The sequence below is a fragment of the Echeneis naucrates genome, chromosome 13, assembly GCF_900963305.1.
Source record: "Echeneis naucrates chromosome 13, fEcheNa1.1, whole genome shotgun sequence".
NCBI lineage: Eukaryota > Metazoa > Chordata > Actinopteri > Carangiformes > Echeneidae > Echeneis > Echeneis naucrates.
In genome coordinates, this window is record NC_042523.1 from 1 (window position 1) to 16,975 (window position 16,975).

The following is a 16,975-nucleotide window of genomic DNA, read 5'->3' on the forward strand; positions in this document are numbered from 1 at the left end:
TAACACCCTAAACCCGCCATAACCCTACCTAACCTAACCCTTAACTCGCGCCATAACCCTAACCCTAACCCTAATTTGGCTCTAGTTTACTAACCCTAACTAGTTATAACCCCAACACTTTTTCGAAAAACGACACTTCAAAATAGGTACCAAATGACTCCAAATGGTCCGAAACGTGCTCCTAACCACTTTCTACCTGGTGGATTTTTGGCTCCGCACTTGGTCAAATTTTCCTTACGCTCGTATCCCATTCGTTCGCAATGGGAACGTTCTAATCGTCTGTAACTCCGGAACCGAACGTCCTAGACGCTCGGGGGTGGGCGTCCGCCAGGACATTAATTCGGGGGCGCTGAACGCGCTGGTCCTGGGTCCCGTGTCTCTACTGGCCTTCCGTTCCCGAGATATGACCTTGTCGTAACGGGAAGTGACGTATCTCCCGAACGGAAGCTCCTACGGACTCGGGGGTGGTACCGTTGGAAAGGGCGTACCCGAATTAGTGGGGATAGAGCTTGGTTTCGTGTCTCTATCCCCTTCCTATCAAAAGTTATTCAAGAATGTCTAATCCTCAAATGTCTAATCGTGGTAATCATCCCTATTCCTAACCCTAACCCTAACCCTAACCCTAACCCTAACCCTAACCCCTAACCCTAACCCTAACCCTAACACTAACCCTAACCCTAACCCTAACCCTAACCCTAACCCCCTAACCCTAACCCTAACCCTAACCCTAACCCTAACCCTAACCCTAAACCCTAACCCTAACCCTAACCCTAATAATTCAAGACAAAGGTCACCTTACCTCTCCCCCTACTTTTGTCTCCCCCACTATGTCATCCACTATCACTCCCCCCTCATCTCAAACTAATAAGACAAGAAAACTCATAAAAACTGTAGTTCAGATTCATTACCCTCCCAATCAACTTCTCAGTTCACCAGAACTGCACTCTATTTCTCTTAACACTCACTCTAATGTCTCTGTACAAACATCTGATAATATTCTCCCATCTCCACACAGATAGATGTTGCTGGTGCCAAGGAGGACCAGGCAAGGTTGGGGACCCCCCACGATCCAATGGCATTTATGATGAAAGGGTCACATAAAGTCAACCATGACATCACCAGAACCCAATCTGAGCCATCCTCAGTACCACCTATGGACCACCGGGGGGCCTCCTTACCAAGCCAATGCCCCCAAAGCACCGGCACATCTCCAGTTGAAACTCACCAGCAACCTCCTTCAGCCCTTCCACCCTTCCCCATCTTCTGTTCACAATCTCAACAACAGGTTCAGTACTCACCTCCCTCGCTGCATTTCTCTGATTCTCTGTATCCTGCCGAGGGACATCCACCTGCGCCCTCTACTGTGGACTTGGATGAACACATCCAGCCGGCCCCCCCCATCTTCATCGCAAGAAGAGAACAACCCACCCCCAGTCACTACCACCCTTACAACCTTGGCTCCCACTATTCACTCCCCCATCTATAAACCAGTACACCACATTGCCCGTCCTAATAGAAAAATTCAGGACTGGCAATTTAGATGTAAGAAACCTGTGGTCATACTAGGTGACTCTAACATAAATCGCATCCCCGGACACAATAACCCTCATCTACAAATGGACAGTTACCCTGGAGCAAACGCCTATCACTTCTGGAAGATTTGTGAGAAGACCAATCCTCAACGTGCGGTCCAGATTCTCATTCTTTCTATAGGCATTAATAACAGAGATCAGGACCCTAAGCAGACCACCCTCAAACAATTGAAGGCTCTCTTCCGCCAGGCAAAGTCGACCTTCCCGAACGCCGATATTTACTTTCCCCTCATGAACTACTCTCCCCGCCTCACGCCTACCCAACAAAAGAATCTGAAATTAATCAATAACACCATGGCGACACACTTTCCATTCCTCACAGAGATTCCGCACGACACATTCTTCACGGAGAAGGACCATATACATTGGACAACAGGTACTGCTGAAGCTATCTTTGCCAATTGGTGTCAACTTCTAAGCTTACAATAAACAGCATAATTTGGACATTTCACTCCACAGTTTTGTATATTTTCATCTATCCTTACCTTCCTCTCATGTGAAACCCCCCCCCCCCCCCCCCCCCTATACCCTCACCTTAACCTTCTCCCTCACTATTTCCTGACTCTAACCCTCTCCCCTCCTTACTCTTACCCTAACCTTAACCCCCCTCCCCCTAACCTCAACCCTTCCCCCCTATCACCCAACAAACCTCCCCTTTCCCCTAACCCTAACCATAACCCCTCCCCCCTTTACTCTTACCCTAACCTCAACCCTTCCCCCTAACCTTAACCTTTCCCCTCTTACTATACACCAAACCTCCCCTTTTCCGAACCCTAACCCCTTCCCTTTCTTTAACTTAAAACCCTCCCTAATCCTAACCTTAACCCCTCCCTTTCTCTTTTTCCCCCCTTTTTTTCTTCCCCCCCCCCATAACCTTGAGTTTCCTCCCCTTTTTTTTCATATTAGGGAAGGTCGACTGTTCATACCAACCCGTTAAATCTGTCTGGACGCACCCTTCTACCTTTTTCTCAATACTGAACCACTAAATAAAATACCATAACTTTCAACAGATTTAGAGAGCGAAGAGTTTTACTCCACAGACTTGGGACCACCGAGCCGGGAGGCCTCCCCCTCCCGACACGATCTTCCCAGGTCAGTGCCTGTACTTTTTCCATCGCACGGATCCTACCATATTTCAACCCTGAATTAGCTTACAGCTTAAAACCTTGCTCTGCCCCTAGTAGCCCAGGGTTCGATTCCCCATCACGACGTAAATACTTTTCAAAAAAATTTTTTTTTTTTTTTTTATTTTTTTATAAAGGAGATTTATTTAAATTTATTTTTCTTTATTACAAATATATTTGTTTATAAATTCTTAGCATGTTTACTATTTATTTTATGCACTTATTTGCATGTTTTTTTAATATTTTAATAAAACTCTTTTACAGCACTTATGTTTTGCATGGTTTTGATTCAATTTTACAGCACTTGTTATATCTTGCATGACCCCTTGTTTTTAGCACTTCATTTAATTATTTTATCATAGCACTTATATTACAGCACTTATTAGCAATTTCATTTATATTAACCTTTTTATATTTCTATCTATTATATTATTACTTTTTTATTTTATATCTCCTAAATTAAATTTAAACTTAAAATAGATTATTATTCTTAGTAAATCTAGTTTTGGATCCGAGCGATGAAGACTGGGATGCTACCTACTCACCTTTAACCTTTGCAGGACATCATCCCAGTGAACTTGTTAAAAATCTCTTCTACAGGTTCCTCTCTTCATACGGGTGCTCTGCCTAGGGTCCGAACCCTGCTCCCCCGAGTGGAAGGCAGCGCTCCTCCCCACTTCACCATCCTCCCGCATTTCAGTAGGCCAGTGCATCCTAATTTAACACAAACCATAACCCTAACCCAACCCCAACCCTAACCCTAACCCTAACCCTAACCCTAACCCGCGCCATAACCCTAACCCTAACCTTAACTCGCGCCATAACCCTAACCCTAACCCTAATTTGGCTCTAGTTACTAACCCTAACTAGTTATAACCCCAACACTTTTTCGAAAACGACACTTCAAAATAGGTACCAAATGACTCCAAATGGTCCGAAACGTGCTCCTAACCACTTTCTATCTGGTGGATTTTGGCCTCCGCACTTTGTCAAATTTTCCTTACGCTCGTATCCCATTCGTTCGCAATGGGAACGTCTAATCGTCTGTAACTCCGGAACCGAACGTCCTAGACGCTCGGGGGTGGCGTCCGTCAGACATAATTCGGGGGCGCTGAACGCGCTGGTCCTGGTCCCGTGTCTCTACGACCTTCCGTTCCCGAGATATGACCTTGTCGTAACGGGAAGTGACGTATCTCCCGAACGGAAGCTCCTACGGACTCGGGGGTGGTACCGTTGGAAAGGGCGTACCCGAATTAGTGGGGATAGAGCTTGGTTTCGTGTCTCTATCACCTTCCTATCAAAAGTTATTCAAGAATGTCTAATCCTCAAATGTCTAATCGTGGTAATCATCCCTATTCCTAACCCTAACCCTAACCCTAACCCTAACCCTAACCCTAACCCTAACCCTAACCCTAACCCTAACCCTAGGAAAGGAAGAAGGAAAGAAAAACAAAGAGGGAAAAGAACAGAAAATAAAGGAAAGAGAAATATGGGAGATTGTTAATATAAATTATGATTAAAAACACATGGACACAGGGGGAGGGTTAAAATCTTTATTAAAAAACCAATTTGGAACAAAGAAAACACAATAATGGAGCTAAAAACACAATTGGATTAATTAAAAAATACATTAAAATTAATTTAAACACAATACATCAAGTCACATGGGGATCAAATTTATAAAAAACAAAATTAAAAACAATTAAATATACTTACCTGGACCTAGAGATTAAATACTTACCTGAACCTAAAAATAAAATAAATACTTACCTGAACCTGGGGATCAAATTCAGTAAAAACCTAAAAGAAAAACAATTAAGTATACTTACCGGAACCTAAATTAAGAAAAGATTAATTAAAATACTTACCTGAACCTAAATTTACTTACCTACACTTACCTGAAAAATATAAAATAAAAATTATCATCAAAATCAATTTGGAAGATTAAAAAATACAATTGGATTAAATAAAGGGCAAAATCTAAATTAAAAACCTATAAATTATATTAAATATACTTAAAAATTCATTAAAATACAATTTAAAACCATTGGAAACCATTAAAATCAATTGGAAGTAAAAAACACTAAAAAAACACAAGAACAATTCGAAACTAAAAAAGACGAACGCAAAAACAAAACTTACCAAGCCAAAAGTGGGCGGAGCCTGAGAGTATATAAGGCTGAAACTCCAGCAGCTCTCATTTCTGTTTTAGTTTTTTGGGGGGAAGGACATGTGCCAGAGCCTGAAGAAGAGCTAATAGGCTCGAAACGTTGCGCGGCACATGATCCAAAGGCCTGTTTAAGGGGATTTATTTTGATTATTATTATTTAATTTAATTTAATTTAATTTAAATAAAAAACTAAAAAAACAAACAATTTAAAAACTCAATCTATCTGGGGAGGGAGTCCGGGGGCCCCTGGGGAGTGCGAGTGCCTTCGGGGCCATCCCTTCACGGGGATGGCCCCTCTCTACCTCAAACCTAACCCTAACCCTAACCCTAACCCTAACCCTAACCCTAACCCTAACCCAACCCTAACCCTAACCCTAACCCTAACCCTAACCCTAACACTAACCCTAACCCTAACCCTAACCCAACCCTAAACCCTAACCCTAACCCTAACCCTAACCCTAACCCCTAACCCTAACCCTAACCCTAACCCCCTAACCCTAACCCTAACCCTAACCCTAACCCCTAACCCTAACCCTAACCCTAACCCTAACCCTAACCCAACCCTAACCCTAACCCTAACCCAACCCTAACCCTAACCCTAACCCTAACCCTAACCCTAACCCTAACCAGCGCGGCAGGAGGCGCCAGCGCACCCGCCAACCCAACTGGGACCAGGGGTACGGGAGGTCCTATGGGGGGAAGGACCGTGCACCCTTCTTCCCCTACTGGGGAAGAGTTTCAGCTCCCCAACCTAACCCCTAACCCTAACCCTAACCCTAACCCTAACCCATATGACCTTGTCGTAACGGGAAGTGACGTATCTCCCGAACGGAAGCTCCTACGGACTCGGGGGTGGTACCGTTGGAAAGGGCGTACCCGAATTAGTGGGGATAGAGCTTGGTTTCGTGTCTCTATCACCTTCCTATCAAAAGTTATTCAAGAATGTCTAATCCTCAAATGTCTAATCGTGGTAATCATCCCTATTCCTAACCCTAACCCCTAACCCTAACCCCTAACCCTAACCCTAACCCTATTCCTAACCCTAACCCTAACCCTAACCCGCCATAACCCTAACCCTAACCTTAACTCGCGCCATAACCCTAACCCTAACCCTAATTTGGCTCTAGTTACTAACCCTAACTAGTTATAACCCCAACACTTTTTCGAAAACGACACTTCAAAATAGGTACCAAATGACTCCAAATGGTCCGAAACGTGCTCCTAACCACTTTCTACCTGGTGGATTTTGGCCTCCGCACTTGGTCAAATTTTCCTTACGCTCGTATCCCATTCGTTCGCAATGGGAACGTCTAATCGTCTGTAACTCCGGAACCGAACGTCCTAGACGCTCGGGGGTGGCGTCCGCCAGACATAATTCGGGGGCGCTGAACGCGCTGGTCCTGGTCCCGTGTCTCTACGGCCTTCCGTTCCCGAGATATGACCTTGTCGTAACGGGAAGTGACGTATCTCCCGAACGGAAGCTCCTACGGACTCGGGGGTGGTACCGTTGGAAAGGGCGTACCCGAATTAGTGGGGATAGAGCTTGGTTTCGTGTCTCTATCACCTTCCTATCAAAAGTTATTCAAGAATGTCTAATCCTCAAATGTCTAATCGTGGTAATCATCCCTATTCCTAACCCTAACCCTAACCCTAACCCTAACCCTAACCCTAACCCCTAACCCTAACCCTAACCCTAACACTAACCCTAACCCTAACCCTAACCCTAACCCCCTAACCCTAACCCTAACCCTAACCCTAACCCTAACCCTAACCCTAAACCCTAACCCTAACCCTAACCCTAATAATTCAAGACAAAGGTCACCTTACCTCTCCCCCTACTTTTGTCTCCCCCACTATGTCATCCACTATCACTCCCCCCTCATCTCAAACTAATAAGACAAGAAAACTCATAAAAACTGTAGCTCAGATTCATTACCCTCCCAATCAACTTCTCAGTTCACCAGAACTGCACTCTATTTCTCTCAATACTCACTCTAATGTCTCTGTACAAACATCTGATAATATTTCTCCCATCTCCACACAGATAGATGTTGCTGGTGCCAAGGAGGACCAGGCAAGGTTGGGGACCCCCCACGATCCAATGGCATTTATGATGAAAGGGTCACATAAAGTCAACCATGACATCACCAGAACCCAATCTGAGCCATCCTCAGTACCACCTATGGACCACCGGGGGGCCTCCTTACCAAGCCAATGCCCCCAAAGCACCGGCACATCTCCAGTTGAAACTCACCAGCAACCTCCTTCAGCCCTTCCACCCTTCCCCATTTTCTGTTCACAATCTCAACAACAGGTTCAGTACTCACCTCCCTCGCTGCATTTCTCTGATTCTCTGTATCCTGCCGAGGGACATCCACCTGCGCCCTCTACTGTGGACTTGGATGAACACATCCAGCCGGCCCCCCCATCTTCATCGCAAGAAGAGAACAACCCACCCCCAGTCACTACCACCCTTACAACCTTGGCTCCCACTATTCACTCCCCCATCTATAAACCAGTACACCACATTGCCCGTCCTAATAGAAAAATTCAGGACTGGCAATTTAGATGTAAAAAACCTGTGGTCATACTAGGTGACTCTAACATAAATCGCATCCCCGGACACAATAACCCTCATCTACAAATGGACAGTTACCCTGGAGCAAACGCCTATCACTTCTGGAAGATTTGTGAGAAGACCAATCCTCAACGTGCGGTCCAGATTCTCATTCTTTCTATAGGCATTAATAACAGAGATCAGGACCCTAAGCAGACCACCCTCAAACAATTGAAGGCTCTCTTCCGCCAGGCAAAGTCGACCTTCCCGAACGCCGATATTTACTTTCCCCTCATGAACTACTCTCCCCGTCTCACGCCTACCCAACAAAAGAATCTGAAATTAATCAATAACACCATGGCGACACACTTTCCATTCCTCACAGAGATTCCGCACGACACATTCTTCACGGAGAAGGACCATATACATTGGACAACAGGTACTGCTGAAGCTATCTTTGCTAATTGGTGTCAACTTCTAAGCTTACAATAAACAGCATAATTTGGACATTTCACTCCACAGTTTTGTATATTTTCATCTATCCTTACCTTCCTCTCATGCTGAAACCCCCCCCCCCCCCCCCCCCCCCTATACCCTCACCTTAACCTTCTCCCTCACTATTTCCTGACTCTAACCCTCTCCCCTCCTTACTCTTACCCTAACCTTAACCCCCCTCCCCCTAACCTCAACCCTTCCCCCCTATCACCCAACAAACCTCCCCTTTCCCCTAACCCTAACCATAACCCCTCCCCCCTTTACTCTTACCCTAACCTCAACCCTTCCCCCTAACCTTAACCTTTCCCCTCTTACTATACACCAAACCTCCCCTTTTCCGAACCCTAACCCCTTCCCTTTCTTTAACTTAAAACCCTCCCTAATCCTAACCTTAACCCCTCCCTTTCTCTTTTTCCCCCCTTTTTTTCTTCCCCCCCCCCATAACCTTGAGTTTCCTCCCCTTTTTTTTCATATTAGGGAAGGTCGACTGTTCATACCAACCCGTTAAATCTGTCTGGACGCACCCTTCTACCTTTTTCTCAATACTGAACCACTAAATAAAATACCATAACTTTCAACAGATTTAGAGAGCGAAGAGTTTTACTCCACAGACTTGGGACCACCGAGCCGGGAGGCCTCCCCCTCCCGACACGATCTTCCCAGGTCAGTGCCTGTACTTTTTCCATCGCACGGATCCTACCATATTTCAACCCTGAATTAGCTTACAGCTTAAAACCTTGCTCTGCCCCTAGTAGCCCAGGGTTCGATTCCCCATCACGACGTAAATACTTTTCAAAAAAATTTTTTTTTTTTTTTTTATTTTTTTATAAAGGAGATTTATTTAAATTTATTTTCTTTATTACAAATATATTTGTTTATAAATTCTTAGCATGTTTACTATTTATTTTATGCACTTATTTGCATGTTTTTTTAATATTTTAATAAAACTCTTTTACAGCACTTATGTTTTGCATGGTTTTGATTCAATTTTACAGCACTTGTTATATCTTGCATGACCCCTTGTTTTTAGCACTTCATTTAATTATTTTATCATAGCACTTATATTACAGCACTTATTAGCAATTTCATTTATATTAACCTTTTTATATTTCTATCTATTATATTATTACTTTTTTATTTTATATCTCCTAAATTAAATTTAAACTTAAAATAGATTATTATTCTTAGTAAATCTAGTTTTGGATCCGAGCGATGAAGACTGGGATGCTACCTACTCACCTTTAACCTTTGCAGGACATCATCCCAGTGAACTTGTTAAAAATCTCTTCTACAGGTTCCTCTCTTCATACGGGTGCTCTGCCTAGGGTCCGAACCCTGCTCCCCCGAGTGGAAGGCAGCGCTCCTCCCCACTTCACCATCCTCCCGCATTTCAGTAGGCCAGTGCATCCTAATTTAACACAAACCATAACCCTAACCCAACCCCAACCCTAACCCTAACCCTAACCCTAACCCTAACCCGCGCCATAACCCTAACCCTAACCTTAACTCGCGCCATAACCCTAACCCTAACCCTAATTTGGCTCTAGTTACTAACCCTAACTAGTTATAACCCCAACACTTTTTCGAAAACGACACTTCAAAATAGGTACCAAATGACTCCAAATGGTCCGAAACGTGCTCCTAACCACTTTCTATCTGGTGGATTTTGGCCTCCGCACTTTGTCAAATTTTCCTTACGCTCGTATCCCATTCGTTCGCAATGGGAACGTCTAATCGTCTGTAACTCCGGAACCGAACGTCCTAGACGCTCGGGGGTGGCGTCCGTCAGACATAATTCGGGGGCGCTGAACGCGCTGGTCCTGGTCCCGTGTCTCTACGACCTTCCGTTCCCGAGATATGACCTTGTCGTAACGGGAAGTGACGTATCTCCCGAACGGAAGCTCCTACGGACTCGGGGGTGGTACCGTTGGAAAGGGCGTACCCGAATTAGTGGGGATAGAGCTTGGTTTCGTGTCTCTATCACCTTCCTATCAAAAGTTATTCAAGAATGTCTAATCCTCAAATGTCTAATCGTGGTAATCATCCCTATTCCTAACCCTAACCCTAACCCTAACCCTAACCCTAACCTAACCCTAACCCTAACCCTAACCCTAACCCTAACCCTAACCCTAACCCTAACCCTAACCCTAACCCTAACCCTAACCCTAACCCTAACCCTAACCCTAACCCTAACCCTAACCCTAACCCCTAACCCTAACCCTAACCCTAAACCCTAACCCTAACCCTAACCCTAACCCTAACCCTAACCCTAACCCTAACCACCCTAACCCTAACCCTAACCCTAACCCTAACCCTAACCCTAACCACCCTAACCCTAACCACCCTAACCCTAACCCTAACCCTAACCCTAACCCTAACCCCTAACCCTAACCCTAACCCTAACCCTAACCCTAACCCTAACCCTAACCCTAACCCTAACCCTAACCCTAACCCTAACCCTAACCCCTAACCCTAACCCTAACCCTAACCCTAACCCTAACCCTAACCCCTAACCCCTAACCCTAACCCTAACCCTAACCCTAACCCTAACCCTAACCCTAACCCTAACCCTAACCCTAACCCTAACCCTAACCTCAATCTAAATTATAAAAACAAATTCCTAATATTAAACTAACCTAAGTGGACTGGACTAATCTTAATTTGAATTTTGGACCCTGACCCTAACCAAATTCAAACTCTGAATACCTAACCCTAACCCAAAAACGCCTAGCTATTTGACCCTAAGTTTGTCATTTACCCGCTGACCAGCCTAAACCTAAGTATGCCCGGGAAGAAAAATACCCCAAATAAGAGGCCAAGAGAAGGGAGGTGGCAGTGCCGAGGTAGAGAAGACTATGGATGATGGAGTGAAGCTGATGGCGAGGGGGGAAGTTAAGGAAGGAGAGTTAGGAAAGGAAGAAGGAAAGAAAAACAAAGAGGGAAAAGAACAGAAAATAAAGGAAAGAGAAATATGGGAGATTGTTAATATAAATTATGATTAAAAACACATGGACACAGGGGGAGGGTTAAAATCTTTATTAAAAAACCAATTTGGAACAAAGAAAACACAATAATGGAGCTAAAAACACAATTGGATTAATTAAAAAATACATTAAAATTAATTTAAACACAATACATCAAGTCACATGGGGATCAAATTTATAAAAAACAAAATTAAAAACAATTAAATATACTTACCTGGACCTAGAGATTAAATACTTACCTGAACCTAAAAATAAAATAAATACTTACCTGAACCTGGGGATCAAATTCAGTAAAAAACCTAAAAAGAAAAACAATTAAGTATACTTACCGGAACCTAAATTAAGAAAAGATTAATTAAAATACTTACCTGAACCTAAATTTACTTACCTGCACTTACCTGAAAAATATAAAATAAAAATTATCATCAAAATCAATTTGGAAGATTAAAAAATACAATTGGATTAAATAAAGGGCAAAATCTAAATTAAAAACCTATAAATTATATTAAATATACTTAAAAATTCATTAAAATACAATTTAAAACCATTGGAAACCATTAAAATCAATTGGAAGTAAAAAACACTAAAAAAACACAAGAACAATTCGAAACTAAAAAAGACGAACGCAAAAACAAAACTTACCAAGCCAAAAGTGGGCGGAGCCTGAGAGTATATAAGGCTGAAACTCCAGCAGCTCTCATTTCTGTTTTAGTTTTTGGGGGGAAGGACATGTGCCAGAGCCTGAAGAAGAGCTAATAGGCTCGAAACGTTGCGCGGCACATGATCCAAAGGCCTGTTTAAGGGGATTTATTTTGATTATTATTATTTAATTTAATTTAATTTAATTTAAATAAAAAACTAAAAAAACAAACAATTTAAAAACTCAATCTATCTGGGGAGGGAGTCCGGGGGCCCCTGGGGAGTGCGAGTGCCTTCGGGGCCATCCCTTCACGGGGATGGCCCCTCTCTACCTCAAACCTAACCTGCCAGAGCCTGTCAGGTGGCCCCTGGACCCCCAAACCTACACTAAGCCCTAAAAAAACTATTTGATAAACCTAAATTTAGCCCCCAATTTGATAACCCAATCTAAATTTTGAATATTCAACACTAATTTGACCTATAACCCAATTTGTGACATTAAATAAACCCAATTGAAACTAAAAATACTAATATATAAACTACAATCTGGACAATTTTCCTAACCCTAACCCTAACCTCAACCCTAACCCTAACCCTAACCCTAGTCCCATAACCCTAACCCTAACCCTAACCTCAACCCTAACCCTAACCCTAACCCTAACCTCAATCTAAATTATAAAAACAAATTCCTAATATTAAACTAACCTAAGTGGACTGGACTAATCTTAATTTGAATTTTGGACCCTGACCCTAACCAAATTCAAACTCTGAATACCTAACCCTAACCCAAAAACGCCTAGCTATTTGACCCTAAGTTTGTCATTTACCCGCTGACCAGCCTAAACCTAAGTATGCCCGGGAAGAAAAATACCCCAAATAAGAGGCCAAGAGAAGGGAGGTGGCAGTGCCGAGGTAGAGAAGACTATGGATGATGGAGTGAAGCTGATGGCGAGGGGGGAAGTTAAGGAAGGAGAGTTAGGAAAGGAAGAAGGAAAGAAAAACAAAGAGGGAAAAGAACAGAAAATAAAGGAAAGAGAAATATGGGAGATTGTTAATATAAATTATGATTAAAAACACATGGACACAGGGGGAGGGTTAAAATCTTTATTAAAAAACCAATTTGGAACAAAGAAAACACAATAATGGAGCTAAAAACACAATTGGATTAATTAAAAAATACATTAAAATTAATTTAAACACAATACATCAAGTCACATGGGGATCAAATTTATAAAAAACAAAATTAAAAACAATTAAATATACTTACCTGGACCTAGAGATTAAATACTTACCTGAACCTAAAAATAAAATAAATACTTACCTGAACCTGGGGATCAAATTCAGTAAAAAACCTAAAAAGAAAAACAATTAAGTATACTTACCGGAACCTAAATTAAGAAAAGATTAATTAAAATACTTACCTGAACCTAAATTTACTTACCTGCACTTACCTGAAAAATATAAAATAAAAATTATCATCAAAATCAATTTGGAAGATTAAAAAATACAATTGGATTAAATAAAGGGCAAAATCTAAATTAAAAACCTATAAATTATATTAAATATACTTAAAAATTCATTAAAATACAATTTAAAACCATTGGAAACCATTAAAATCAATTGGAAGTAAAAAACACTAAAAAAACACAAGAACAATTCGAAACTAAAAAAGACGAACGCAAAAACAAAACTTACCAAGCCAAAAGTGGGCGGAGCCTGAGAGTATATAAGGCTGAAACTCCAGCAGCTCTCATTTCTGTTTTAGTTTTCTGGGGGGAAGGACATGTGCCAGAGCCTGAAGAAGAGCTAATAGGCTCGAAACGTTGCGCGGCACATGGTCCAAAGGCCTTTTTAAGGGGATTTATTTTGATTATTATTATTTAATTTAATTTAATTTAATTTAATAAAAAACTAAAAAAACAAACAATTTAAAAACTCAATCTATCTGGGGAGGGAGTCCGGGGGCCCCTGGGGAGTGCGAGTGCCTTCGGGGCCATCCCTTCACGGGGATGGCCCCTCTCTACCTCAAACCTAACCTGCCAGAGCCTGTCAGGTGGCCCCTGGACCCCCAAACCTACACTAAGCCCTAAAAAAACTATTTGATAAACCTAAATTTAGCCCCCAATTTGATAACCCAATCTAAATTTTGAATATTCAACACTAATTTGACCTATAACCCAATTTGTGACATTAAATAAACCCAATTGAAACTAAAAATACTAATATATAAACTACAATCTGGACAATTTTCCTAACCCTAACCCTAACCTCAACCCTAACCCTAACCCTAACCCTAGTCCCATAACCCTAACCCTAACCCTAACCTCAACCCTAACCCTAACCCTAACCCTAACCTCAATCTAAATTATAAAAACAAATTCCTAATATTAAACTAACCTAAGTGGACTGGACTAATCTTAATTTGAATTTTGGACCCTGACCCTAACCAAATTCAAACTCTGAATACCTAACCCTAACCCAAAAACGCCTAGCTATTTGACCCTAAGTTTGTCATTTACCCGCTGACCAGCCTAAACCTAAGTATGCCCGGGAAGAAAAATACCCCAAATAAGAGGCCAAGAGAAGGGAGGTGGCAGTGCCGAGGTAGAGAAGACTATGGATGATGGAGTGAAGCTGATGGCGAGGGGGGAAGTTAAGGAAGGAGAGTTAGGAAAGGAAGAAGGAAAGAAAAACAAAGAGGGAAAAGAACAGAAAATAAAGGAAAGAGAAATATGGGAGATTGTTAATATAAATTATGATTAAAAACACATGGACACAGGGGGAGGGTTAAAATCTTTATTAAAAAACCAATTTGGAACAAAGAAAACACAATAATGGAGCTAAAAACACAATTGGATTAATTAAAAAATACATTAAAATTAATTTAAACACAATACATCAAGTCACATGGGGATCAAATTTATAAAAAACAAAATTAAAAACAATTAAATATACTTACCTGGACCTAGAGATTAAATACTTACCTGAACCTAAAAATAAAATAAATACTTACCTGAACCTGGGGATCAAATTCAGTAAAAAACCTAAAAAGAAAAACAATTAAGTATACTTACCGGAACCTAAATTAAGAAAAGATTAATTAAAATACTTACCTGAACCTAAATTTACTTACCTGCACTTACCTGAAAAATATAAAATAAAAATTATCATCAAAATCAATTTGGAAGATTAAAAAATACAATTGGATTAAATAAAGGGCAAAATCTAAATTAAAAACCTATAAATTATATTAAATATACTTAAAAATTCATTAAAATACAATTTAAAACCATTGGAAACCATTAAAATCAATTGGAAGTAAAAAACACTAAAAAAACACAAGAACAATTCGAAACTAAAAAAGACGAACGCAAAAACAAAACTTACCAAGCCAAAAGTGGGCGGAGCCTGAGAGTATATAAGGCTGAAACTCCAGCAGCTCTCATTTCTGTTTTAGTTTTTTGGGGGGAAGGACATGTGCCAGAGCCTGAAGAAGAGCTAATAGGCTCGAAACGTTGCGCGGCACATGATCCAAAGGCCTGTTTAAGGGGATTTATTTTGATTATTATTATTTAATTTAATTTAATTTAATTTAAATAAAAAACTAAAAAAACAAACAATTTAAAAACTCAATCTATCTGGGGAGGGAGTCCGGGGGCCCCTGGGGAGTGCGAGTGCCTTCGGGGCCATCCCTTCACGGGGATGGCCCCTCTCTACCTCAAACCTAACCTGCCAGAGCCTGTCAGGTGGCCCCTGGACCCCCAAACCTACACTAAGCCCTAAAAAAACTATTTGATAAACCTAAATTTAGCCCCCAATTTGATAACCCAATCTAAATTTTGAATATTCAACACTAATTTGACCTATAACCCAATTTGTGACATTAAATAAACCCAATTGAAACTAAAAATACTAATATATAAACTACAATCTGGACAATTTTCCTAACCCTAACCCTAACCTCAACCCTAACCCTAACCCTAACCCTAGTCCCATAACCCTAACCCTAACCCTAACCTCAACCCTAACCCTAACCCTAACCCTAACCTCAATCTAAATTATAAAAACAAATTCCTAATATTAAACTAACCTAAGTGGACTGGACTAATCTTAATTTGAATTTTGGACCCTGACCCTAACCAAATTCAAACTCTGAATACCTAACCCTAACCCAAAAACGCCTAGCTATTTGACCCTAAGTTTGTCATTTACCCGCTGACCAGCCTAAACCTAAGTATGCCCGGGAAGAAAAATACCCCAAATAAGAGGCCAAGAGAAGGGAGGTGGCAGTGCCGAGGTAGAGAAGACTATGGATGATGGAGTGAAGCTGATGGCGAGGGGGGAAGTTAAGGAAGGAGAGTTAGGAAAGGAAGAAGGAAAGAAAAACAAAGAGGGAAAAGAACAGAAAATAAAGGAAAGAGAAATATGGGAGATTGTTAATATAAATTATGATTAAAAACACATGGACACAGGGGGAGGGTTAAAATCTTTATTAAAAAACCAATTTGGAACAAAGAAAACACAATAATGGAGCTAAAAACACAATTGGATTAATTAAAAAATACATTAAAATTAATTTAAACACAATACATCAAGTCACATGGGGATCAAATTTATAAAAAACAAAATTAAAAACAATTAAATATACTTACCTGGACCTAGAGATTAAATACTTACCTGAACCTAAAAATAAAATAAATACTTACCTGAACCTGGGGATCAAATTCAGTAAAAAACCTAAAAAGAAAAACAATTAAGTATACTTACCGGAACCTAAATTAAGAAAAGATTAATTAAAATACTTACCTGAACCTAAATTTACTTACCTGCACTTACCTGAAAAATATAAAATAAAAATTATCATCAAAATCAATTTGGAAGATTAAAAAATACAATTGGATTAAATAAAGGGCAAAATCTAAATTAAAAACCTATAAATTATATTAAATATACTTAAAAATTCATTAAAATACAATTTAAAACCATTGGAAACCATTAAAATCAATTGGAAGTAAAAAACACTAAAAAAACACAAGAACAATTCGAAACTAAAAAAGACGAACGCAAAAACAAAACTTACCAAGCCAAAAGTGGGCGGAGCCTGAGAGTATATAAGGCTGAAACTCCAGCAGCTCTCATTTCTGTTTTAGTTTTTTGGGGGGAAGGACATGTGCCAGAGCCTGAAGAAGAGCTAATAGGCTCGAAACGTTGCGCGGCACATGATCCAAAGGCCTGTTTAAGGGGATTTATTTTGATTATTATTATTTAATTTAATTTAATTTAATTTAAATAAAAAACTAAAAAAACAAACAATTTAAAAACTCAATCTATCTGGGGAGGGAGTCCGGGGGCCCCTGGGGAGTGCGAGTGCCTTCGGGGCCATCCCTTCACGGGGATGGCCCCTCTCTACCTCA